Source organism: Phyllobates terribilis, unplaced genomic scaffold (assembly GCF_046119375.1).
Source record: "Phyllobates terribilis strain yellow unplaced genomic scaffold, ASM4611937v1 Scaffold_7__3_contigs__length_470593459, whole genome shotgun sequence".
NCBI classification, from domain to species: domain Eukaryota; kingdom Metazoa; phylum Chordata; class Amphibia; order Anura; family Dendrobatidae; genus Phyllobates; species Phyllobates terribilis.
Window position 1 is genome coordinate 386,218,688 of NW_027362767.1, and position 27,072 is coordinate 386,245,759.

Here is a 27,072-nt window from a genome sequence, read left to right on the forward strand (position 1 = left end):
GGGGTTAACACAGTCACAGAAAAAGGGGAGTGTTTTAACAGTGCCCCAGGGGGATTGTGGGGAAGTTGTTTTCTGTCTGGCTGGAGTCGAAGAGAAAGGTGGTGTATGTGTTCCGTATCTCACAGAAGTGCCCCTGCAAGTGAAAAGGTTTCAAGTCTGGAGTGAAGCTAAGCACAGGTCAGGTAGAATTCCTTAACTAGCAGTGCAGAGTATTGTCAGGCAGAAAGATAAGGACTGGAAGAAATGGTGTCACAGGGATCATCTCCTTCAGCAAACCCTCCCCCCTCCTCCATCTCACTGTGCTGTAAAGAATGCTGTGTTCATTAATGTGCCTTTGCATTACAACTGTGCTGTCCTGTACTACTGGGAAGACTGTGAACTGCTGTGCTGCTAAGGAAACTGTACTGTTTGTCACTGGAGCCTGTTGCTCATAGGACTTAACTTGCACTGGCTGTGCAGCTTCTTATTAAATGCTACTGTTCTACCGTTTATGAGGAGTCTTGTCAAGTGTGTCTGCAAGTGAAACAACCTACGTGTCTGTGCCTGAGGGTCAATACCTCTGTGTGCCTGAGAGAAGCTGCAGCACATGGTCTATGGTCGCCCTGAGTAACGGTTCCCCCAGGATTGCAAATAATTAATGTAACCTGTCTCTCCCCTATCTGAACCTAGCGGCGTGCGTGTAACAATCACCCCATGACTGTAAGTAAGCGGCTGCGGGTAGAATAAAAAACTTAATTTCTTCCCTGCAGCCGCTGCTCCAGTAAGCTTTAAGCCGGCTACACAATTTAAATGCTATTTAACTGCAAATTAACCCTATATTTGTAGGTAAATAGCAGGTAAAGGTTCCCTTTAAGTTAGCTTTAAAAGGGAGAATTTCTATCTCACATAGTGGTGGTCTGACCTCTGGAGCCACCTCCAATCCTGAGAGTGTAGAAGCGACATCGCTAGTGTTTCTTCCTTGCACTTCTGACCCTGGACACCCGCTGTGCAGGGAACTGCAGCATAGCCCCATTCAAGTAAATCGGATTGGCTGTAGTTTTTATGGTCGAATGGCACCGATCTCCCAGACCCCCATCGATCCTGATAATGGTAAATCAAACCAATTACAAGGTTACTCAGCTTCAAAGGGATTTCCGGTGGCTAATACTACCCCACTATAGTTAGAAATAAGTTAGACATTTACTCTGTAGCACCCACCACAGGACAAATGTGGTATTACATTCTACCTATTTGGATGAATAGACAACCATGTAATACATGGTCACTGTGAGTCCTCCACCGTGAGGGTTGCTCTTGGCGTGCGCGCTCTATACCCGCGATTGAGGGATCTTGATCAGGAGATCATTCTGTGATGGACTTTTGCCCAAATAGGACTTCTGGACAAGTTGGTTTTCTCTTTTTTTTTATGGGATAGGATGTTGCAAACTGGAGTTTGCCTTTTGTCTGGATGTGTAGAAACACAACATAACCCGGAGCCACTTTGCAGCCATGAATATAACTTCAGCCAAAGTTCTAAAATTTCCCATTTTCTGTCATTACTTTGGTATTCTCATATTACATTGCCCAAGGGCCGGTATTTAATTAAATGTATTATTAGCTGTGGGCATGGCTTCTATCTTGGCTGCTTTCCTATTGACTCTGCTACATGCAGTATTAGGAGTGGGGAGGGTATATCAGACATAATCGCCTGATTGCTGACACTTACCACCAATGCCTGGGCAATGACTTTGAGATTGACGGCTCCATCAGCTGCGGCCACGTATGTGTCCCCTTACTGCGCCATATAACGGCTTTTATTTGCTAATGAAACGCGTGTCGCTGGTTCTAATCCTGCGATTAATTACTGGTAATCTCCATGTCCTGTGGATTGGTTGTGATTCGGGGGTTAATGGCACCCTTGAACTACAAATTTACTTTCATTTATAATTTATTAATTTGAGGTCTTCTTAAGAGTTAATTGGTACTGGATACGGGGGGGCATTCTTGTGGTATTTGTATATAGGGATTAATTAGATTATGTGCGTGAGAATTTGTATTTCAGTTCCAGGAATCGCTTTAGTAAAGTGTTTTTTTTTTATTTTTTTTTTAATATGACTAACTATGAATGCAATGCAAAGTATTTTTTTTTTAATGGACCCGTCCTAAATTTGGGATAAACTTTATTACAATGGAGTCGATTCTTGCTTTAATTCTCCATAATCCACTCAGGTATTTCTGCAGAAGGAATGAATTGCTGAGCTGTAAATATTCAGGTAATTCTTAAGCGGAGCAAGGTGGCTATATTTGTGAATTGGTGTAAACCATTAGTGTCCCTCTACATATATATTACCAACTCTTATATTTAAAGGGGAACTTTAACTGGATTTATTTTGTACTTAAACTGAGTTCCTCCAATTGCCACCGATCCACTGATTCTGGAACAGTTTTTCTTTTTTTTCTGTGCCCCTCCATTTCAAAGTTATGACCCCGGCAATAAAGAAGCAAAATTTCCCTTCAACTAAATAGGCGTGTGCCACATAACTTCTCTGGGGGCGTGTGCTTTTTCTCCTCTGATGCCGGCCAATCAAAACACAGCCACGCCCACTGAGAAGTTCTGTAGTGTACGCCCAGTTAGTTGAAACAAAAAAATTTGCACCATTATTACAGGGGGTATAACTTTAGAATGAAGGAGCACCGAAAAAAAAGAATAATTGTTCCAGAATCAGTGGAGCGGGGGAAATTGGAGGAGGAACTAAATTTAAATTAAGAGAATCTCCTTTAAGAGTGGAACCCATAATACAAAATCAAGATTAAGCCCCCACCTCAGTGTAATTCCCATTGAAACAGTTGGGTTCAGTACTTTAAGAGGGTATTCTGTTTTGTATTGCAGCAGAGGTGTGTACTATATATATATTTTTATTATACTTTCTACTTTGTCAACTCTTCAAGATCTCTGCTTGCTGTTATCTAATTCTTTACCAACCAGGCCAATGTTCACTTTTGTTTTTTCCTTCCTTCCTTCCTCTCCCTCCAGCTTCTCCCACCTCCCCTCTTCCTAGGTTTTTATAGGCACTGCAGACAGGTTTGTTCAGAGGTGTATCTAGGCTTTCTGGCACCAGAGTTCAGTTTGGCGCCCCACCCCCACCCCAAGCACATATACCATTTGCACACTTAGTCATGTGTGGAGGAGCTGCTCTGCCTAATTCCCTCAATGTTCAGTGAAATACTGAGAGTAGCAGAAAGAGAAGCTCGTTGTCACGTGACTGTAAGTATGAAAATCCATATGAGTGAGGTATCCATGTGATGGCTGCTGGAACCTGCAAGCAGAGCTGAATCCTGACAGCAAGTATATTGCACACTGTTAAGATTGGCTACAAAGCTTCATTTTATAATTAAAGGGCTTGTCCAGGTTTGAGATGAAAGTCTGCAGTCACTCTATGTGACTGCAGGCTTCTGAATTCTCACAGCGCATGCACTGCACACTTTTAGGATTCTGCCTTGTACAAGTATGTGATTTGTATACTTCTGGCCACATTCCAACTAGACGTGTCTGGCCTCGTTCAATTCATTGTCATTGAATAAGGCCACGCATGTCTAGTCAGCATGTGATGGCAAATATACAAATCGCCGGCACCAGAGAATCGTGATAGTGTGCAGGGCGCACTGTGAGAAGTCAGAAATCTGCAGTCACATAGAATGGCTGCAGACTCATCACAAACTTGGACAACCCCTTTAATGCTCCTAACATAAATAAAAATATGAGAATTAGTCAGTATCACAAAAAAACATTTATATCGAGATACCTTATAGATGACATTGTCTCTGGAGTCGTTTTCTTTCTTTTCTTCATCTTGTCCAGACGCCATGATGAGTTTTCTTATCCACATCTCGTCTCTGCAGACTTCCATCTCCTCCGGTCTTCTGCAGCACATCCCCACACGATGCCCTTAAAGATAGCAGTGTCATTATAACGCTTCTGAATAAAAAAATATCTGCCCTACACAGAGCCCCTGAATAAATAATTGCCCCTCACTATATTCCCTGCACAAAATAAGACCCCACACACTGTCCCTCTTATGGTACATGCCCTCCACACTGCCCTCTCCTTACCATACTGGGTCCCATCTTCACACTGTCCTCTCACACTGTGTCCCTCTATAGGGCCCATTCTCTATACTTTCCCCCTCATCACACTCCCCCCTCCTTGGCTTACTGTCCCCTCCTGGCTGTGCCCTTACACTGTCCCCCCCCCCCCCCATACTACACCCCCAACACTACTCAGTCTCTATTCTGTGCCCACTCACACTTTTCTCCCCCCATTATTTCCCCCTCCCCTCCTCCTCCTCATACTGTCTTCTCTCACATCCCCCTGCTAACCATACTGTCTCCTCATATATTTACCCTCGCACATCCCCCCCCAATTCCCCATACTGTGTCTGCACACATCACACTCGCTCCCCATACTGTGACCGTATACATTACCCTCCTTCGCTCCCCATATTGCGTACGCACCCATTCTCCCCATTCTGTGTCCGCACCAATCACCCACACACAAAATCTCCCCCACACTAAATCCCCCCCCAGCAATATAAATCTTCCTCAGCCATACAATAAATCTCCCCCCAGCCATACCGTAAATCACCCCCCATAGTAAATCACCCCCCATAGTAAATCATCCCCCATAGTAAATTACCCCCCAGCCATAACATAAATCACCCCCAACCATACCATAAATCACCCCCCAGCCATACAATAAATCACCCTGTCCCCATAGTAAATCACCCCCGACAATGAATCTTCCCCTCCATTCCATCTTCGGTGTCTTGAGCTCTGAAGCACAGATCACTTTCCACCAATGGCCGCCTCTGCAGCTGCAGCGCCGGTGAGTGACGTCAGCAGCGTGATCACATGTCCTGATCACGCTGCTGGTGTCGCTCTGACCCTGAGGTCAGAGCTTCAGCGCTGGGAGCCGGCACCCTGCAGCTTCTCTGAGCTGGGTGTCAGCTTGACACCCTGCTCAGAGAACTGATGACTCTCAGTCCGGGGGGGCAAAACATAGCCACCGGGGAGACACATCGGATCGCCGCTTTAGGTGGCCCGACTGTGCCCCCGAGGCACATACCCCGGCTGCCCCCCCCCCTAGATACGCCTCTGGATTTGTTGACAAGGATTGTTTAATCTTTTTCCCCCTAGATGTATGTATTGGGGACAAAAATCTATTTTGCAATTGGGTTGTCCTGTTTTTCTTTAGAGGCTTTTTGTTTCTCTGCACATTCAACTTTAATGTGGTCATAAATCAGCTGAGGGGAGCTCAGAAAAAGACAGATAAGAGAGTCAGAAACTCCTCTTCAGACTGTTAGAATGGGCTGCCTGACGGATTACTTTTTAAAAGTAAATGATCAGTGCAGGAGACGAAAAACAGACTGATTTCTCTGATAAGACATATTACAAAGTTTCTTATGTTCACTCGTACTATTGACTTATAAAAAAAAGAAAGCACAGTTACTACAGTACAGACCAAAAGTTTGGACACGCCTTCTCATTTAAAGATTTTTCTGCATTTTCTTGACTATGAAAATTGTACATTCACACTGAAGGCATCAAAACTATGAATTAACACATGTGGAATTATATACTTAACAAAAAAGTGTGAAACAACTGAAAATATGTCTTATATTCTAGGTTCTTCAAAGCAGCCACCTTTTGCTTTGATGACTGCTTTGCACACTCTTGGCATTCTCTTGATGAGCTTCAAGAGGTAGTCACCGGAAATGGTCTTCCAACAATCTTGAAGGAGTTCCCAGAGATGCTTAGCACTTGTTGGCCCTTTTGCCTTCACTCTGCGGTCCAGCTCACCCCAAACCATCTCAATTGGGTTCAGGTCTGGTGACTGTGGAGGCCAGGTCATCTGGCGTAGCACCCCATCACTATCCTTCTTGGTCAAATAGCCCTTACACAGCCTGGAGGTGTGTTTGGGGTCATTGTCCTGTTGAAAAATAAATGATGGTCCAACTAAACGCAAACCGGATGGAATAGCATGCTGCTGCAAGATGCTGTGGTAGCCATGCTGGTTCAGTATGCCTTCAATTTTGAATAAATCCCCAACAGTGTCACCAGCAAAGCACCCCCACACCATCACACCTCCTCCTCCATGCTTCACGGTGGGAACCAGGCATGTAGAGTCCATCCGTTCACCTTTTCTACGTCGCACAAAGACACGGTGGTTGGAACCAAAGATCTCAAATTTGGACTCATCAGACCAAAGCACAGATTTCCACTGGTCTAATGTCCATTCCTTGTGTTCTTTAGCCCAAACAAGCCTCTTCTGCTTGTTGCCTGTCCTTAGCAGTGGTTTCCTAGCAGCTATTTTACCATGAAGGCCTGCTGCACAAAGTCTCCTCTTAACAGTTGTTGTAGAGATGTGTCTGCTGCTAGAACTCTGTGTGGCATTGACCTGGTCTCTAATCGGAGCTGCTGTTAACCTGCGATTTCTGAGGCTGGTGACTCGGATAAACTTATCCTCAGAAGCAGAGGTGACTCTTGGTCTTCCTTTCCTGGGGCAGTCCTCATGTGAGCCAGTTTCTTTGTAGCGCTTGATGGTTTTTGCAACTGCACTTGGGGACACTTTCAAAGTTTTCCCAATTTTCGCACTGACTGACCTTCATTTCTTAAAGTAATGATGGCCACTCGTTTTTCTTTACTTAGCTGCTTTTTTCTTGCCATAATACAAATTCTAACAGTCTATTCAGTAGGACTATCAGCTGTGTATCCATCAGACTTCTGCACAACACAACTGATGGTCCCAACCCCATTTATAAGGCAAGAAATCCCACTTATTAAACCTGACAGGGCACATCTGTGAAGTGAAAACCATTTCCGGTGACTACCTCTTGAAGCTCATCAAGAGAATGCCAAGAGTGTGCAAAGCAGTCATCAAAGCAAAAGGTGACTATTTTGAAACCTAGAATATAAGACATATTTTCAGTTGTTTCACACTTTTTTGTTAAGTATATAATTCCACATGTGTTAATTCATAGTTTGATGCCTTCAGTGTGAATGTACAATTTTCATAGGAAAATACAGAAAAATCTTTAAATGAGAAGGTGTGTCCAAACTTTTGGTCTGTACTGTATGTGAGGACATGTGGAAAGAGGTGAACTTTTTCTCCTTGTGCTGTAGATTAGCCGCAGTACCACTGGGGGGCGTCTGTAGTCTTTGCTACTATCAGCTTCCTATGCGCAGATAACTGATGATGATACAAGATATATTTTTCTATACGGCTTTGTCTTCAATAATATGAAAGTAGCACGTCATTATGCGTCATTATAACTGATGACTACGGAATAATTATCATTATTCATCTATAGTGACCGAATGACTGTTTCCGGCAGATAGAAATCTGTTCCATTAGTTACAAACCAAAGTTCCTTCTTGTTTGCCATAAACAGTGTGATCATACTGGTCTCATGCCATGAACAGACATACACACATAAATAAGTGATAATATATACATGTGTGTATTGTGTATATATAGATAGTTATCTATCATAACTCCCATGTAGCACACTCCCTGTCTTGGGGTCACATTTGACACAGAACTTTCATTTATTCTCTATATCCAGATGATCACTCGTTCATGTCACCTGCATCTTAAAAACCTCTCCAGAATCCGATCTTTTCTCACCTTTGAAACTGCAAAATTCCTTACTGTTGCTCTTATTCATTCTCGTCTGGACTACTGCAAATCTCTACCTCTAACCAAACTTTCTCCTCCAAAATCCATCCTAAATGCAGCAGCCAGGATTGTTTTTCTGTCCAGCCGCTACACCGATGCCTCCACCTTGTGCCAGTCATTGCACTGGTTGCCCATGCAATACAAACTTATCTCTCTCACCCACAAAGCTCTCCACAGTTCGGCACCACCATCTCTGTCTATCAGCCTGTCCTCTGTTTTACAACTGATCTAAGACTTACTTCCTTCATGATTCAAACTTCCCACCTCCGTCTCCAAGACTTCTCTTGTGCTGTGCTAGTTTTCTGGAATGCACTACCCGGGAAAGTCCGACTAATGCTTAGCCCCGGTATTTTTAAATGTGCTTTAAAAACATCTATTTAGACAGGCCTATCACTTCACTAATCTCTTTCTAAGTTTTACTCAGAATTTGGCCCCTCCTATTTACAGTATCTGTCACCACATCCTACTTGCACCCAATAGCACTTGGTAACTGCACCTAGACGGATACTAGCTGATGACCAGATCATGCAGCTTTATTTAAAAACTCCTATTTATTTTAATGATGGCCGGTCCATACATGACATACAAGTTCTACCTATTGGGCCCTCCCAATATCCTTATAGATTGTGACTTGTGATCAGGAGTCACACTCTTCCCGTACCTGTAGAACTAGGCGTTTCTTTGTATTGTCAGTTTGTGTCCCCGCTTAATTGCAAAGTGCTGCGGAATATATTGGAGCTATAGAAATAAAATTATTATTCTCTCTCTATATATATACACTGCTCAAAAAATAAAGGGAACACTCAAATAACACATCCTAGATCTGAATGATTGAAATATTCTCATTGAATACTTTGTTCTGTACAAAGTTGAATGTGCTGACAACAAAATCACACAAAAATCATCAATGGAAATCAAATTTATTAACCAATGGAGGCCTGGATTTGGAGTCACCCCCAAAATTAAAATGGAAAAACACACTACAGGCTGATCCAACTTTGATGTAATGTCCTTAAAACAAGTCAAAATGAGGCTCAGTATTGTGTGTGGCCTCCACGTGCCTGTATGACCTCCCTACAACACCTGGGCATGCTCCTGATGAGGTTGCGGATGGTCTCCTGTGGGATCTCCTCCCAGACCTGGACTAAAGCATCTGCCAACTCCTGGACAGTCTGTGGTGCAACGTGACGTTGGTGGATGGAGCGAGACATGATGTCCCAGATGTGCTCAATCGCATTCAGGTCTGGGGAACGGGCGGGCCAGTCCATAGCTTCAATGCCTTCATCTTGCAGGAACTGCAGACACTCCAGCCACATGAGGTCTGGCATTGTCCTGCATTAGGAGGAACCCAGGGCCAACTGCACCAGCATATGGTCTCACAAGGGGTGTGAGGATCTCATCTCTTTACCTAATGGCAGTCAGGCTACCTCTGGCGAGCACATGGAGGGCTGTGTGGCCCTCCAAAGAAATGCCACCCCACACCATTACTGACCCACTGCCAAACCGGTCATGCTGAAGGATGTTGCAGGCAGCAGATCGCTCTCCACGGCGTCTCCAGACTCTGTCACGTCTGTCACATGTGCTCAGTGTGAACCTGCTTTCATCTGTGAAGAGCACAGGGCGCCAGTGGCAACTTTGCCAATCCTGGTGTTCTGTGACAAATGCCAAGCGTCCTGCACGGTATTGGGCTGTGAGCACAGCCCCGATTTGTGGATGTCGGGCCCTCATACCACCCTCATGGAGTCGGTTTCTAACCATTTGTGCAGACACATGCACATTTGTGGCCTGCTGGAGGTCATTTTGCAGGGCTCTGGCAGTGCTCCTCCTGTACCTCCTTGCACAAAGGCGGAGGTAGAGGTCCTGCTGCTTGGTTGTTGCCCTCCTACGGCCCCCTCCACGTCTCCTGGTGTACTGGCCTGTCTCCTGGTAGCACCTCCAGCCTCTGGACACTATGCTGACAGACACAGCAAACCTTCTTGCCACAGCTCGCATTGATGTGCCATCCTGGATGAGCTGCACTACCTGAGCAACTTCTGTGGATTGTAGAGTCCATCTCATGCTACCACGAGTGTGAAAGCACAACCAACATTCAAAAGTGACCAAAACATCAGCCAGAAAGCATTGGTACTGAGATGTGGTCTGTGGTCCGCACCTGCAGAACCACTCCTTTATTGAGGGTGTCTTGATAATTGCCAATAATTTCCATCTATTGTCTATTCCATTTGCACAACAGCATGTGAAATTGATTGTCAATCAGTGTTGCTTCCTAAGTGGACAGTTTGATTTCACAGAAGTTTGATTTACTTGGAGTTATATTCTGTTGTTTAAGTGTTCCCTTTATTTTTTTTGAGCAGTGTATATACAGCTCTGGCAAAAATTAAGAGACCACTGCCCAGTTTTCTTTACATGTCTGACAGCCATCCCATTCCAGTGTCAGTTGAATTCCAACCACCGTCCACCTCATTCTACTTAATGTGCTTCTGATTAGGTGATTGTTAGAACCTTGCTGTTAGGTTTTTTTTCCTTTGCTGGTCACATGACCTTGTTGGCCTATTTAGTCCTGCTCCGCCCTTCTGGCTTTGCTGGACTTCATTGTATATCTACTTTCTAGCTAGCCTGTGCTCTGTATCTAGCTCTGTTAGTTTGCTTGGTCTACGGACCTCTATGTTCTATCTATTTTGTTTGTTCGTCTGTCTGCTACTATTTCTGTTAGGAGGTGTCCCATATTCCTCCCAGTCCTTAGTACTTGTAGGGATTCCCTCCCCACATCTATAGGTCTTCGTACAGACTAGATTAGGACTTTAGCAGGTCTGATCGCAGGATCAGGTTCCCTGTTACATCGTAGGGATTCAGCTGAGTCTCATAGTAGGGACAGATCTCCTCTCTTTCCTTAGCTTTGGTAGCAGAACATAACAGTAAGTCCAGCCAGCAAATTCTCTAAGGAAAGATTTTTCTGTTCCATCATGGTGTCGGTTCAGGATTTGGCTCATCGCCTGCAGGGACTCTCTCTGGAGGTGGCCGAGCTCCGTCAGCACGTGAGTAACTGTCCTGGAGCACATTTCTTGGAGCCTAAGGTATGTTTGCCGGATTTGTTTTTTGGTGAACACCGAGAATTTTTTTCATTTAAAAATGCTTGCTTATTGTATTTTCGTTTGAGACCTAAGTACTCTGGGGATGAATCCCAGCGCGTAGGGTTCATAATGTCACTTTTGCGCAAAGAGCCTCAGGAGTGGGCCTTTTCTTTGCAACCTAGTGATTCATGCTTCAGATCAGTGGATAGTTTTTTTTCTGCTTTGGGACTATTATATGATGATCCTGACCGTGTCGCATCAGCTGAGACTGAGTTGAGACGTCTAAAACAAGGATCGGGTAATGTGGAAAAATATTGTACACATTTTCGTCGTTGGTCCACTCAAACAGGGTGGAACGATTCTGCTCTGAAAAGTCTATTTCTTGCTGGGCTCAGTGAAAGGGTTAAAGACCTGCTAATTGCTTATCCTACACCTGAAGATTTGCAACAGGCTATGCAATTAGCTATACGGGTGGATAGAAGACTGCGTGCTAGGGTTAATGAGAGCAAATCCTCTGCTATGTCAGTTTCTGGTTATGATAATGTGTGTACTAACAGTGGTGAACCGATGGAGATTGGATCGGTGGCACCTCGCTCTCAAGAAAAAGACCGTCGTTTTTCGCAAGGCTTGTGTTTCTACTGCGGAAAATCTGGTCATTTGATTAAAGGCTGTGAGCTTCGTATGAAGAAAGAAAAAAAAATGGTCAGTCACGCCCGTATTGCCTGTTTAAATTCCAAGGGTATATTTTTAGCTGCTTCCACGATTGCTCAGGAAAAATTAATGGAATTTCGGGTGTTTGTTGATTGCGGGTCTACACTGAATGTAATTGATGGGGGATTCGTGGAAAAACTCAATTTAAAACCTGAACCTTTGTCATCCCCCATTGCTGTGGTTTCTGTGGATGGCTCCCCTTTGAAGAATATTACTCTCAAGGTCAGTGAATTTCCTCTCACTATTAATGGTGTTCACCATGAGAAATTGGATTTGGTAGTGTTGAATAACTTGCCTTCTCCAGTAATATTGGGTTTGCCCTGGTTAAAATTTCACAATCCTGTACTGGATTGGTCTACCAGTGAAATTAAATCCTGGAGCCATAAATGTTATGACAAGTGTTGTAACGGGCGTATTGCAGCTTTGGATAGGGGAGAATTGCCTGTTCCTATTCAGGATTTTTGGAGAGTTTTTTTCTGAGAAGGAATCGCAGGTTTTGCCTCCCCATAGAGACTATGATTGTTCTATTGAATTTGTCCCTGGAGCGACTCTTCCTAAGAGTCGTTTATTTAACCTTACTATTCCTGAGAGGAAGGCTTTGGAGGAATACATACAGACAAGCTTGGCCGCCGGTCACATTAGGCACTCTAAGTCTCCTGTGGCGGTTGGATTTTTCTTTGTAAAAAAAAAGGACGGCGGTTTACATCCTTGTCTGGATTTTCGTGAGATTAACAAAATTACTGTACGCAATCCTTACCCACTGCCATTGATTCCTGATCTGTTTAACCAGTTATTGGGGGCCAAGTGGTTCTCTAAAATTGACCTTAAGGGGGCATACAATCTGTTGCGCATGAAGGAGGGTGATGAATGGAAGACTGCTTTTAACACTCCTGTGGGTCATTTTGAGAATCTGGTTATGCCTTTTGGTCTCACTAATGCTCCTGCATTTTTTCAGAATCTGATTAATGACATCCTTAGACCTTTGATCGGTAAAAATGTGGTTGTGTATTTGGATGACATTTTGATTTATTCGCCAGATCTGGAGTCTCATTGGCGGAGCGTACGTGAGGTATTACAGTTATTAATGGACAATTCGCTTTTTGCTAAGCTGGAGAAATGTGAGTTCGCTGTACAGAGAATTAGTTTTTTGGGCTACATTATCTCCAGCAAAGGTTTTGAGATGGATCCGGTTAAGGTTCAGGCTGTGCAGGAATGGCCTAGGCCTATTGGTTTGAAATCGATACAGAGGTTTTTGGGTTTCGCCAATTACTATAGAAAGTTCATAAAAAATTTTTCTAGTATTGTCAAACCTCTGACTGATCTCACCAGGAAAGGTGCTGATGCGGTTCAGTGGTCTTCTGAGGCCATTGAAGCTTTTGTGTATCTCAAGGAGAGGTTCACCTCTGCTCCCATCCTTATGCAGCCTGATGTTACTAGGCCGTTTTTGGTTGAGGTTGATGCTTCCTCTGTGGGGGTTGGTGCAGTATTGTCTCAGGATAACGGGGATGGATTACATCCCTGTGCCTTTTTTTCAAAAAATTTTTCGGAGACTGAATTGAATTACGATATTGGTAATCGGGAATTATTGGCTATTAAACTCGCATTTGAACACTGGCGCCACTTCTTGGAAGGTGCGGAATTTCCCGTTCAGGTTCTTACGGATCATAAAAATCTGATATATCTTGATGCTGCCAAGCGCCTGAATGCCCTTCAGGCTAGGTGGGCACTGTTTTTCTCGCGGTTTAATTTCTCCGTTACTTACATCCCTGGTACTAAGAATGTTAAGGCGGATGCCTTGTCTCGCAGTTTTTCTCCCATAGTCGGTGCTGAGAAAGAGGAAAACATTTTACAAGAAGGTGTTGTGATAGCTGCTTTAGACTCCGTTTTGGAAGATGAGATTCTTAAAGCTCAGGAGAATGCCCCATCTAACACTCCTCATGGGAGGTTGTTTGTGCCTGAGACCTTTAGGAGAGATTTGTTTGTTGAGTGTCACGAATCTCGGTTGGCAGGTCATCCCGGAATCTCTGAGACCAAGAGACTGGTGGGTCGCAGTTTTTGGTGGCCTGGATGGCAGAAGGAAGTCATTAAGTGGGTGCGCCAATGTACTATATGTGCTAGATCTAAGTCCTCACATACTCCTGCTGCGGGGTTGCTTTTATCCTTTGGAGGTCCCCAGTGCTCCTTGGACACATTTGGCTATGGACTTTATAACTGACCTTCCCCCCTCTGAGGGTTTTACTGTCATCTGGGTGGTCGTGGACCGCTTTAGCAAGATGTGTCACTTGGTTCCCTTCGTCAAACTGCCCTGCGCTAAAACTCTCGCTAAGGCCTTTGTCAAGGAAATTGTCAGACTTCATGGCGTTCCTACTGACATTGTTTCTGATAGGGGTCCTCAGTTCGTGGCTCATTTTTGGCGTGCCTTTTGTGACAGGTTGGGAATTCATTTGTCGTTTTCGTCCGGATATCATCCTGAATCTAATGGCCAGACAGAAAGGAAAAACCAGGATGTTGAGCAGTTCTTGCGTTGTTTTGTGGCAGACAATCAAGAGGGGTGGTCTGAGTTTCTGCCACTTGCCGAATTTGCTCTGAACAATCATACATCTTCTTCTGCTGGTTGTTCGCCTTTTTTTTGTTGTTCTGGGAGACATCCGTCGTTTGGGTCGTTCTCCAAGTTGGGATCTGCCGTGCCTGAGGAGGAGAATTTTTCCGGTGATTTGGAAAGAGTTTGGACGGATGTGCGTGGTAATCTTCAGGAGGCCAACAGAAAATCTAAAGACTACTTTGATAGGAAACGACAGGAGGTTTTGTTCGCTGTTGGTGACATGGTTTGGTTGTCCTCTAGGAATCTGCGGTTGAGGATTCCTTCTAAGAAATTGGGTCCCAAGTTTGTAGGGCCCTTTAAGGTGCTTCAGGTTGTCAACCAATCTGCTGTTAGGTTGGAGGTTCCTACCTCCTGGAGAATTAATCCGGTCTTTCATGTCTCTCTGTTAAAAAAAGCTGTTGTGTCGGATGGTGACGCCTCTGCCTCTGTTCCTCCGGTGGTGGAGGACGGGGAATATGAAATTTCTCGCATCCTTGACTCTAGACGGTATAGAGGTAGTTTGCAGTATCTTGTGGCCTGGAAAGGTTTCGGACCCGAGGATAACTCTTGGGTGAGGTCAGATGATGTTTCCGCGTCCAGACTTATCAGAGCGTTTCACAGGAGATTTCCTGATAAGCCTGGTCCTAGGGGATCCGGAGGATCCTCTTAGAAGGGGGGGTACTGTTAGAACCTTGCTGTTAGGTTTTTTTTCCTTTGCTGGTCACATGACCTTGTTGGCCTATTTAGTCCTGCTCCGCCCTTCTGGCTTTGCTGGACTTCATTGTATATCTACTTTCTAGCTAGCCTGTGCTCTGTATCTAGCTCTGTTAGTTTGCTTGGTCTACGGACCTCTATGTTCTATCTATTTTGTTTGTTCGTCTGTCTGCTACTATTTCTGTTAGGAGGTGTCCCATATTCCTCCCAGTCCTTAGTACTTGTAGGGATTCCCTCCCCACATCTATAGGTCTTCGTACAGACTAGATTAGGACTTTAGCAGGTCTGATCGCAGGATCAGGTTCCCTGTTACATCGTAGGGATTCAGCTGAGTCTCATAGTAGGGACAGATCTCCTCTCTTTCCTTAGCTTTGGTAGCAGAACATAACAGTGATCACCTGAACCAAATCTTATGTAACGAGGGAAAGTATAAAAAACACTGCTGTGTTCTTCACAATCCTCTTGCAATAGGACAAGCTGGATGGCAAAACAAGTGCTAGGAATAGTGACGCGCCCCCTGGGCCTCTGTTGTGTAGCGTTGCGCACGCGGGGACTACCCGGAGCCGGATCTGATAGGGGTAGTAGTCCTCGTGGCGACGATCCGGTCCGTGCCCAGGGTGTCAAACCAAGTGGCAGAATTTAGTAGAAGATGTTATAGTGTTCGACTACGCCACCCGTTGAATGCGGTTATGAAGCCGCCGCTGCAGGGCAGACCGCTGAGGCCGGTGGTACAGTTGTGCAGCGTGGATAGTATAACCCCCAACGGGAGGGGTATGGCCTCAGGGCAGCGGACGTGGATGATGGGGATAGCAGAATTGCACGCAGGCACCAGGAACCACTCAGAGACGGTGCGGTGTAGTTCAGGGTCTTTACTGGTGGCAAAGGTAGACCCTCCCGGGAGTACTGGCTAGCGATCGGGGCCTGGTCAGTCCGTGAGCAGATAGGATCTCCCCCGGCCAGGCGGAGTTGTAGGCCTCCCCAACTTATTGTACTCTCCCTGGCTACCTTGCTAGAAGCGGGTAAAAGTAGCCCACGTCCCTGAGTGTACCGTGTGGTGCTCACCCGTATGGCCGGTGACTCGGGGCCTTCTGGTAGCCTCCGCTCCACAACGGCGGTGCTGGTCCCTTGCGTGTGACCGTGCCTTCGGGTTTCTTGGCCAGAGGACCTGAAATCCCCTGCCGGTCGGTTTCTGCTGCTGGGTATGGATCAGTCCCCACTGCCTCGGACTCAGTGTCCGGTGAGATCTCTTCAGTCAGGACGAGCTCTATAGCTTCCAGTCTCTGACCCCTTTTATCACTGCTCCCACATAGCTCCTGATCTTGCTCTCCCTGTATCTGCTCCACTCCAGACCAGACTGTGTCTCTGTCTGGGACTCCTCTTCTTCTCCTCTAACCCTGCCTCAGCCCCAGTTTATATAGGGGAAGTTCTTCCCCTCCCAGGACTGGGCAGGAAGTGTTGCATGCTTAGGGTTCCTGACCAGGAGACCTCCCACCTGCTCTCAGACGTAATATTGCTATTACTGTGGTAACCAGACCCCTGGGGTGCCACAATAGCCCAAAAGTAATTTGAATGAAAAAATAATTTTTAACCATGCCAAAGGAGTTGAAAAGAAAAGTCTTGAGGGAGGAAAAGAAGGGCTTAATTCTGACTTTACTAGCAGAGGGATATAGTGAGCGTCATGTTGCCTCCATCCTTAAAATTTCAAAGACGGCAGTCCATTACAACAAGGTCAAGCAGCAGACATTGGGGACAACAAAGCTACAGACCAGCAGAGGGAGAAAGCGACTCTCCACTGACCGGGATGACCGTCATCTTATTCGAATCTCACTCAGCAACCGCAGGTGACATCAAGTGACAAAAGGAATGGCAAATGGCAGCTGGGGTGAAGTGCACGGCAAGAACAGTTGGTAACAGGCTCCTAGAGGCCTCAAGTCATGTAAAGCTAGAAAAAGCCTTTCATCAATGAAAAGCAAAGGAGAGCCAGGCTGAAGATTGCCAAAGACCATAAGGATTGGACCATAGAGGACTGGAGTAAGGTAATCTTCTCTGATGAGTCTAATTTTCAGCTTTGCCCAACACCTGGTCATCTAATGGCTAGACGGAGACCTGGAGAGGCATACAAGCCACAGTGTCTTGCACCCACTGTGAAATTTGGTGGAGGATCGGTGATGATCTGGGGATGCTTCAGCAAGGCTGGAATTGGGCAGGTTAATCTTTGCGAAGGACATATGAATCAAGCCGCATACAAGGTTATCCTTGAAAAACACTTGCTTCCTTCTGCTCAGGCAATGGTCCCCAACTCTGAGGACTGGTTTCTCCAGCAGCACTATGCCCCATGCCACACAGCTAGGTCAATCAGTGTGTGGATGAAGGAGCACCACATCAAGACCCTGTCATGGCCAGCCCAATCTCCAGACCTGAACCCCATTGAAAACCTCTGGAATGTAATCAAGAGGAAGATGGATAGTCACAAGCCATCAAACAAAGAAGAACTGCTTACATTTTTGTGCCAGGAGTGGCGTAAGGTCACCCAAAAGCAGTGTGAAAGACTGGTGGAAAGCAGCCAAGACGCATGAAAGCTGGGATTAAAAATCATGGTTATTCCACCAAATATTGATTTCTAAACTCTTCCTGAGTTAAAACATGAGTATTGTTGTTTCTAAATGAATAAGAACTTGTTTTCTTTGCATTATTTGAGATCTGAAAGCACTGGTTCTCTGTTTCTCTGTTTCTTTTTTATTATTTTGACGATTTCTCATTTGCTGCAAATAAATACAAAATTTTTAGCTTTGAATTTCGGAGACATGTTGTCAGTAGCTTATAGAATAAAACAACAATGTACATTTTACTCAAAAATCTACCTATAAAGAGAAAAATCAGAGAAAATGAAAAATTTGCCGTGGTCTCTTAATTTTTGCCAGAGCTGTATATCTATATATCTATTTTTTTTTTCCAGCAATTCCTTGGAAGGGTCTCCGTCTCCATGCTTACATCAGCCAGCCCCCTTCCTGCCTCTGTGAGTGGCACCTGTGGCCTGACTACTATGATATAACACCGACATCACTGGGCCGTGCATTGTGGCAGGTAATGCTATCACTGTACAGCTGCTATGTGTCATGTTGGTGTCACTGTAAATCCCCGGCTCTGGTTTCAGGTACAGTTGGGGGTGCTGTGCCCACATAACATGAAGATGGCAATACAGGACCTAATGCCCACATACATTTTTTTAACCCCCCTCCTTCCTTTCTCATGATTTCCTTTGAGTGGGCGTCACGTGCAGACAGAAGCAACTTAAGTCTGCGCTGTTTTCATAGGAGACTCCTTATTAAGGGGGGTTATTGCCCCTTGTTCCTTACATAGGGGGCTCCTTATTATGGAGGGGTTATTGCCACTTGTTCCTTACATAGGAAACTCCTTATTAAGGGGGGTTATTGCCCCTTGTTCCTTACATAGAAGACTCCTTATTACGGGGGGTTATTGCCCCTTGTTCCTTACATAGGAGACTCCTTATTACGGGGGGGTTATTGCCAGTTGTTCCTTACATAGGAGACTCCTTATTATGGGGGTTTATTGCCTTTGTTCCTTCCATAGGAGACTCCTTATTACAGGGGGGTTTATTGCCCCTTGTTCCTTACATAGAAGACTCCTTATTACGGGGGGGGGGGGGTTATTGCCAGTTGTTCCTTACATAGGAGACTCCTTATTATGGGGGTTTATTGCCTTTGTTCCTTCCATAGGAGACTCCTTATTACAGGGGGGTTTATTGCCTCTTGTTCCTTACATAGGAGACTCCTTATTACAGGGGGGTTTATTGCCCCTTGTTCCTTACATAGGAGACTCCTTATTACATGGGGGTTTATTGCCCCTTGTTCCTTCCATAGGAGACTCCTTATTACGGGGGGGGGGTTATTGCCCCTTGTTCCTTACATAGGAAACTCCTTATTACAGGGGAATTTATTGCCCCTTCTTCCTTACATGGGAGACTCCTTATTACAGGGGGGATTTATTGCCCCTTGTTCCTTACATAGGAGACTCCTTATTACCGGGGGGGGGGTTATTGCCCCTTGTTCCTTACATAGGAGACTCCTTATTACAGGGGGGATTTATTGCCCCTTGTTCCTTACATAGGAGACTCCATATTACAGGGGGGTTTATTGCCCCTTGTTCCTTACAGAGGAGACTCCTTGTTACAGGGGGGATTTATTGCCCCTTGTTCCTTACAGAGGAGACTCATTATAGAGGGGGTTTATTGCCCCTTGTTCCTTACAGAGCAGACTCCTTGTTACAGGGAGATGTATTGCCCCTTGATCCTTACATAGGAGACTCCTTATTACAGGGGGGGTTTATTGTCCCTTCTTCCTTACATAGAAGACTCCTTATTACAGGAGGGTTATTGCCCCTTGTTCCTTACATAGGAGACTCCATATTACAGGGGGGTTATTGCCCCTTGTTCCTTACATAGGAGACTCCTTATTACAGGGGGGTTTATTGCCCCTTGTTCCTTACATAGGAGACTCCTTATTACAGGGAGATGTATTGCCCCTTGCTCCTAACATAGGAGACTCCTTATTACAGGGGGGTTTATTGCCCCTTGTTCCTTACATAGGAGACTCCTTATTACGGGCGGTTATTGCCCCTTGTTCCTTACATAGAAGACTCCTTATTACGGGGGGTTATTGCCCCTTGTTCCTTACATAGGAGACTCCTTATTACGGGGGGGTTATTGCCAATTGTTCCTTACATAGGAGACTCCTTATTATGGGGGTTTATTGCCTTTGTTCCTTCCATAGGAGACTCCTTATTACAGGGGGGTTTATTGCCTCTTGTTCCTTACATAGGAGACTCCTTATTACAGGGGGGTTTATTGCCCCTTGTTCCTTACATAGGAGACTCCTTATTGCATGGGGGTTTATTGCCCCTTGTTCCTTCCATAGGAGACTCCTTATTACAGGGGGGGGGGTTATTGCCCCTTGTTCCTTACATAGGAAACTCCTTATTACAGGGGAATTTATTGCCCCTTCTTCCTTACATGGGAGACTCCTTATTACAGGGGGGATTTATTGCCCCTTGTTCCTTACATAGGAGACTCCTTATTACCGGGGGGGGGGGGGGGGTTATTGCCCCTTGTTCCTTACATAGGAGACTCCTTATTACAGGGGGGATTTATTGCCCCTTGTTGCTTACATAGGAGACTCCATATTACAGGGGGGATTTATTGCCCCTTGTTCCTTGCAGAGGAGACTCCTTATTACAGGGGGGATTTATTGCCCCTTGTTCCTTACAGAGGAGACTCATTATAGAGGGGGTTTATTGCCCCTTGTTCCTTACAGAGCAGACTCCTTGTTACAGGGAGATGTATTGCCCCTTGATCCTTACATAGGAGACTCCTTATTACAGGGGGGGTTTATTGTCCCTTCTTCCTTACATAGAAGACTCCTTATTACAGGAGGGTTATTGCCCCTTGTTCCTTACATAGGAGACTCCATATTACAGGGGGGTTATTGCCCCTTGTTCCTTACATAGGAGACTCCTTATTACAGGGGGGTTTATTGCCCCTTGTTCCTTACATAGGAGACTCCTTATTACAGGGGGGTTTATTGCCCCTTGTTCCTTACATAGGAGACTCCTTATTACAGGGACATGTATTGCCCCTTGATCCTAACATAGGAGACTCCTTATTACAGGGGGGTTTATTGCCCCTTGTTCCTTACATAGGAGACTCCATATTACAGGGGGGGGGGTTTATTGCCCCTTGTTCCTTCCATAAGAGACTCTTTATTAAAGGGGGGTTTATTGCCCCTTCTTCCTTACATAGGAGACTCCTTATTACAGGGGGGTTTATTGCCCCTTGTTCCTTACATAGGAGACTCCTTATTGCAGGGAGATGTATTGCCCCTTGATCCTTACATAGGAGACTCCTTATTACAGGGGGGTTTATTGCCCCTTGTTCCTTACATAGGAGAATCCTTATTACAGGGGGGTTTATGGCCCCTTGTTCCTTCCATAGCAGACTTCTTATTACAAAAGGGGTTATTGCCCCTTGTTCCTTACATAGGAGACTCCTTATTACATTGGGGGGTTATTGCCCCTTGCTCCTTACATAGGAGACTCCTTATTACAGGGGGGGGGGGGTTATTGTCCCTTGTTACTTACATAGGAGAATTGTTATTACAGAGGAGTTTATTGCCCCTTGTTCTTTACATAGGAGACTCCTTATGACAGGGGGGTTATTGCCCCTTGTTCCTTACATAGGAGACTCCTTATTACAGGGGGGTTTACTGCCCCTTGTTCCTTACAGAGGAGACTCCTTATTACAGGGGGGTTTATTGCCCCTTGTTCCTTACATAGGAAACTCATTATTACAGGGGGTTTTATTGCCCCTTGTTCCTTGCATAGGAGACTCTTATTACAGGGGGGTTTATTGCCCCTTGTTATTATAAAGCCCCCTCCTCCCTGTTATCACCACTTGACCCCCCAGGACGATTGCACTTCCTCTACTTTTACCTATTTACTGCATTTAGAGGAACATTTAATGCTGATGATTGCTCAACAGGATTAATGACAAATGTTAGGATAAGCACTGCATGCTGACTCCTGAGTCATCCCACCCAAAAACAGCGCAGGCTTGTGACTGACCCTTATCCCACAGCAGTGGTAGGTCTCACATCTGGGTCAGGGGCGTACTGCAGCTCTCTGGGTCTGAGCGCCCCCTATCAGATCAGAGGGTGGTCACCCAGCTTTTCCTGACTCCTGCAATCAGCCCATTCATACTGTGATGTGTTACCTTATACCTCCCCTGCATTACTATGCTGGGATGCCTTTCAGGAGCCTGAAAAAGCTGAGTGACCTTTCCTACAAACAGATATGATAAAAAATGGCTGAATAGATTTTTAAAAGCGTAATAGAAACCAAAAAGGTAAGTTAAAGCTGATCTATCACAATTCAAATGGCATACACCACTATATGGATCTCTAAGACCTGATGAGACTGATATATTTACTTCAAAATTTTGTTTATTGTTTCTGAAAGTTTAACTCAATCTCGGCCCACCTAGCCTGATTGACAGCCCCTGTCTTTTCTTCCTGCTGCTGAATCTCTACCCACCTTGTGTGAGTGACAGTTCCTCAGTGCCCCCTGCTCCCTGCGGAGATCTCTCACTGCTCAGTACAAGTTGCAGCTGCCTGACAGGCTGGAGATTGGATACACATGGACTCCTGAGCTCTCTCACTCTGTAGCTTGGTGCATAAAATGCTTATTTTGATATCAGAATTATATACCCATTTTTACATTGATGTTTTAAAGTAAGTACACCAGCCTCATCAAGTATAAGATAGTGCATGCCATTTGTATTGTGACATCTAGTGACAAAGTGGGTTTTCTTTTTCTTTTTATTCAATTGTAGGTTACGCTGCAGTTTGTATATTGTGTGGTTCTCTGGCTTGGACAATTTCTACTTTTTAGAAGAATCCCTTAAAGGGGTTTTCGAGACGAAAAAAAAAAAAGTTAAATAACTTTCAAATATACTGTGTGCAGTTCAATTAGGCCAATAATCACACCATCCTGGGTCAATGTCAGCATTTTTTTTTCTTGTCCCTCCAGTCTTTTACAATGGTCATTGTTTCCTTTGTCTTCAGGTGTGGAGGGGGCTGGCTTAGCTATTGAAAGAAACCATCAGCAATCTCATTTCACACATCATTTCGGTCATGTGCCAACTCAAGTAAGCCAGGACCCCGGATTGAGCAGCTACCAGTGGATCATATCATAAATAATTGATTATATTAGTAAGGTGTATGACTTACTATCACTGCTGATTGTTTCACCTGGACAACCCCTTTAATAATGAAATGATCACAAAGTGTCTTGCTGACTAACAGGGCACATGGACATGGGGTTTGTACTGTTAGTACATAATTGTACAGCGGATACATGGTATCATGCCAGATCATTTAATTGACTCCTGGAAGGTGTGCCAGGTTTGCCCAAGCACACCCTAATATCATATGTCAGGAACGGTGGTGAGCAGGGAGGCTGGTGCCATCGTGCCCTGATCTGCACCAATCATAGTACCAGATTACAAGGCAATTAAACGGGTGTCTTTTACTAGCCTGTCTGTAATGGCAAAACATATTTCCTGTGCTAGAGATGATTGGCATAAAGGAGTTTGGAGATACGGAATATGGACAAACGTAATGGACACATGTCCTAATCATTGCATTCCCGTTTCTCATTCAGTCTCATTGCTCCCGATGTATAACATCCGGCCCCTCCGCCCCAGTGTATAACATCCAGCGCCCAGTGTATAAGGTCCGGCCCCTCACCCCTGATGTATAACCTCTGGCCCCTTTCCTATGGTGTATAACAACTCGGCCCCAGTGTATAACTTACGTGCCCTCACCCCCAGTGTATAACATCTGGCCCCTCACCCCTGGTGTATAACATCCGGCCCCCAGTGTATAACTTATGTGCCCTCACCCCCAGTGTATAACATCCGGCCCCTCACCCCTGGTTTATAACATCCGGCCCCCAGTGTATAAGGTCCAGCCCCTCAACCCTGATGTATAACCTCCGGCCCCTTTCCTATGGTGTATAACATCTCACCCCCCAGTGTATAACTCACGTGCCCTCACCCCCAGTGTATAACATCCGGCCCCCAGTGTATAAGGTCCAGCCCCTCACCCCTGATGTATAACCTCTGGCCCCTAGTGTACAACATCCGGCCCCTCGTCCCCAAGTGTATAAGGTCCAGCCCCTCACCCCTGATGTATAAACTCTGGCCCCTTTCCCATGGTGTATAACGTCCGGCCCCCAGTGTATAACATCCGGCCCCCAGTGTATAAGGTCCAGCCCCTCACCCCTGATGTATAACCTCTGGCCCCTAGTGTACAACATCCGGCCCCTCGTCCCCAGGTGTATAAGGTCCAGTCCCTCACCCTTGATGTATAAACTCTGGCCCCCAGTGTATAACATCCAGCCCTCGGTGTACAAGGTCCGGCCCCTCACCCCTGATGTATAACCTCTGGCCCCTTTCCCATGGTGTATAACATCCGGCGCCCCTCACCTTTGGTGTATAACATCCGGCCCCCAGTGTACAACATCCGGCCCCTCGTCCCCAGGTGTATAAGGTCCAGCCCCTCACCCCTGATGTATAAACTCTGGCCCCTTTCCGACGGTGTATAACATCTGGCCCCCAGTGTATAACATCCGGCCCCTCGCCCCCAGTGTATAACATCCAGCCCTCGGTGTATAAGGTCCGGCCCCTCACCCCTGATGTATAACCTCTGGCGCCGTTCCCACAGTGTATAACATCCGGCGCCCCTCACCCTTGGTGTATAACATCCGGCCCCCAGTGTACAACATCCGGCCCCTCGTCCCCAGGTGTATAAGGTCCAGCCCCTCACCCCTGATGTATAAACTCTGGCCCCTTTCCGACGGTGTATAACATCTGGCCCCCAGTGTATAACATCCGGCCCCTCGCCCCCAGTGTATAACATCCAGCCCTCGGTGTATAAGGTCCGGCCCCTCACCCCTGATGTATAACCTCTGGCGCCGTTCCCACAGTGTATAACATCCGGCCCCTCGCACCCAGTGTATAACATCCAGCCCCTCACCCCTGGTGTTTAACATCTGACCCCTTACCCCGTTTTCAACCTCCGGCCCCTTGTTTGTAACCTCCAGCCCCTCGCCCCAAGTGTATAACATCCGACCTCTTGCCCCCCAGAGCATAAAATCCGACCCCTCTATCCCTGTTTATAACCTCCGGCCCCTCGGCCCCAGTGTATAACATCTGCCCCCACCCACCAAGCCATCTGACTTTAATATGTGACAGAATGGCTGATGGTGCAGAGGTCACTGATACACCGGTGGCTTCTACAGGACCGCGCTGGTGACAAGTCCATTCATGAAATTTCTTGAGCGATATTATTGAGAAGTGGAAGGAACCGCAGCAACTCAGCTACGAAGTGGAGACCCTGTAATGTTACAGAGCGGGGGGCCGAGTGCTGAGGAGCAGAGGGCAGAAAAATCTCCAACGCTCCGCTGACTTCATAACTGTAGAGTCCAGACCTCCTCTGGTGTTAACATCAGCACAAACACAGTGCCCCCGCCGGGAGCTTCATGGCCGAGCAGCTGCATGCAGCCTTACATCACCAAGCACAATGCCGAGCATCGGATGGAGTGTAAAGCCGCCACCACTGCACTCTGGAGGAAACGTGTTCTGTGCAGTGACGGATCACACTTCTCTATTTGGCGCCTGAGGACTCTGGGTTTGACAAATGCATTAAAAAATTGGCACTGTCTGACTTTTAAAGACACTTTGTTTCCCTGTACATTTAACTTTGATATAGTTTGTTCTCCTAAAATCAGATGAGAGGAGATCAAAAACGACAGACAAAAGAATAAGAAACTCTCCCGTTTGAACGAGCTCACTGATTAAGTCTCAATTAACTCTTTATACAGCTAACAATTGATGCAGATTACGCAGAATGCAAATGCTGCAAAATTTTTAATGAAAATCCAAAGCAAAAATGATTTTAAGCCTCATATATGCGCATTTAATAAAAAAAAAAAAAGACTATAAAAGGTGAAAAACTTATTTAATGCTTCACATACCAACACATTTTGGATATTTGTAGTTCCCCAACTTTGTGGGAATAGTCTGGAGGGAGGCCCTTTTCTGTCCCCCAATTACTGTCTTAAGTGCACAATGCCTATAAAGACATTTTTGGGGGAGTTTGATGGAAGAACATGACCGGCCGCACAAAGCCCCGATCTCAGCCCCATCCAACACCTTTGGGATGAAATCCAAAATCTTGTAGAAATTCTTCCTAAGAATGTACAAAAAGAGCAACACAGAACACACAGTTATCAGAGAGGATCGGGGACGGCCTCCGCTCTGCAGCGCTGCTTGCAGCCATACAGTACACAGATGGCCTATTGATTGTAGTGGGCGCGCTGTGTCATGTTTCATTGCTGCAGTGTAAATGAACAGTTAGCGGAGGCTTCCCGCAGCATTTACAGCTGAAGAACCCGTTTTGGTGACTGATTCCCTTTATAAGAAAAAACAAAAACAAATCGTGTATTAATTTCCTCCGCAGGTGATTCCCTGTTATCAGCCGTTTCTGGGAAGAGCCTGACTGTAGTGTTCTTCAGTGCGATTCCTAAAAGAAAGTCCAGGTAAAGTTTTTCCTTGTAGATGCACAGCCCTAGTTCTGAGAATGGCCAGAATCATTCACGTACATATTCCTGATAGCAGCTTCTTTTAGAACCTTTATTTTATAGATTCAGTGGTAGAACCAACCTGAAATATTCCCTCACTGGAGAGTGCCCCCATAAACAGTACTAGAAAGAGAGAGAGAGAGAGAGACAGAGTTCCCCCATAAACAGTACTAGAGAGAGAGAGAGTTCCCCCATAAACAGTACTAGAAAGAGAGAGAGAGAGTTCCCCCATAAACAGTACTAGAAAGAGAGAGAGAGAGAGTTCCCCCATAAACAGTACTAGAAAGAAAGAGAGAGTTCCCCCATAAACAGTACTAGAAAGAGAGAGAGTTCCCCCATAAACAGTACTAGAAATAGAGAGAGCGAGTTCCCCCATAAATAGTACTAGAAAGAGAGAGAGATAGTTCCCCCATAAACAGTACTAGAAAGAGAGAGAGAGTTCCCCCATAAACAGTACTAGAAAGAGAGAGAGAGTTCCCCCATAAACAGTACTAGAAAGAGAGAGAGAGAGAGTTCCCCCATAAACAGTACTAGAAAGAGAGAGAGAGTTCCCCCATAAACAGTACTAGAAAGAGAGAGAGAGTTCCCCCATAAACAGTACTAGAAAGAGAGAGAGAGTTCCCGCATAAACAGTACTAGAAAGAGAGAGAGTTCCCCCATAAACAGTACTAGAAAGAGAGAGAGAGTTCCCCCATAAACAGTACTAGAAAGAGAGAGAGAGAGTTCCCCCATAAACAGTACTAGGAAGAGAGAGTTCCCCCATAAACAGTACTAGAAAGAGAGAGAGAGTTCCCCCATAAACAGTACTAGAAAGAGAGAGTTCCCCCATAAACAGTACTAGAAAGAGAGAGAGAGTTCCCCCATAAACAGTACTAGAAAGAGAGAGAGAGTTCCCCCATAAACAGTACTAGAAAGAGAGTTCCCCCATAAACAGTACCAGAAAGAGAGAGTTCCCCCATAAACAGTACCAGAAAGAGAGAGTTCCCCCATAAACTGCACCAGAAAGAGAGAGAGTTCCCCCATAAACTGCACCAGAAAGAGAGAGAGTTCCCCCATAAACTGCACCA

At 45.6% G+C, this 27,072-nt stretch overlaps 1 protein-coding gene across 2 annotated transcripts in view; it reads left to right on the forward strand.

The window, feature by feature from the left end:
- Positions 1 to 1,674: 1,674 nt before the first annotated feature.
- Positions 1,675 to 27,072, forward strand: part of LOC141154930 (inositol-trisphosphate 3-kinase A-like) — a 78,288-nt gene continuing 52,890 nt past the window's right edge. Inside the window, exon 1 of one of the 2 annotated variants that reach the window (XM_073641494.1) lies at positions 1,675 to 1,759. The gene's annotated coding sequence lies outside the window, so the exon portion shown is untranslated. Of the gene's footprint in view, positions 1,760 to 25,884; positions 25,964 to 27,072 lie in introns of those variants that run through there. The other variant, XM_073641493.1, reaches the window with a different exon arrangement.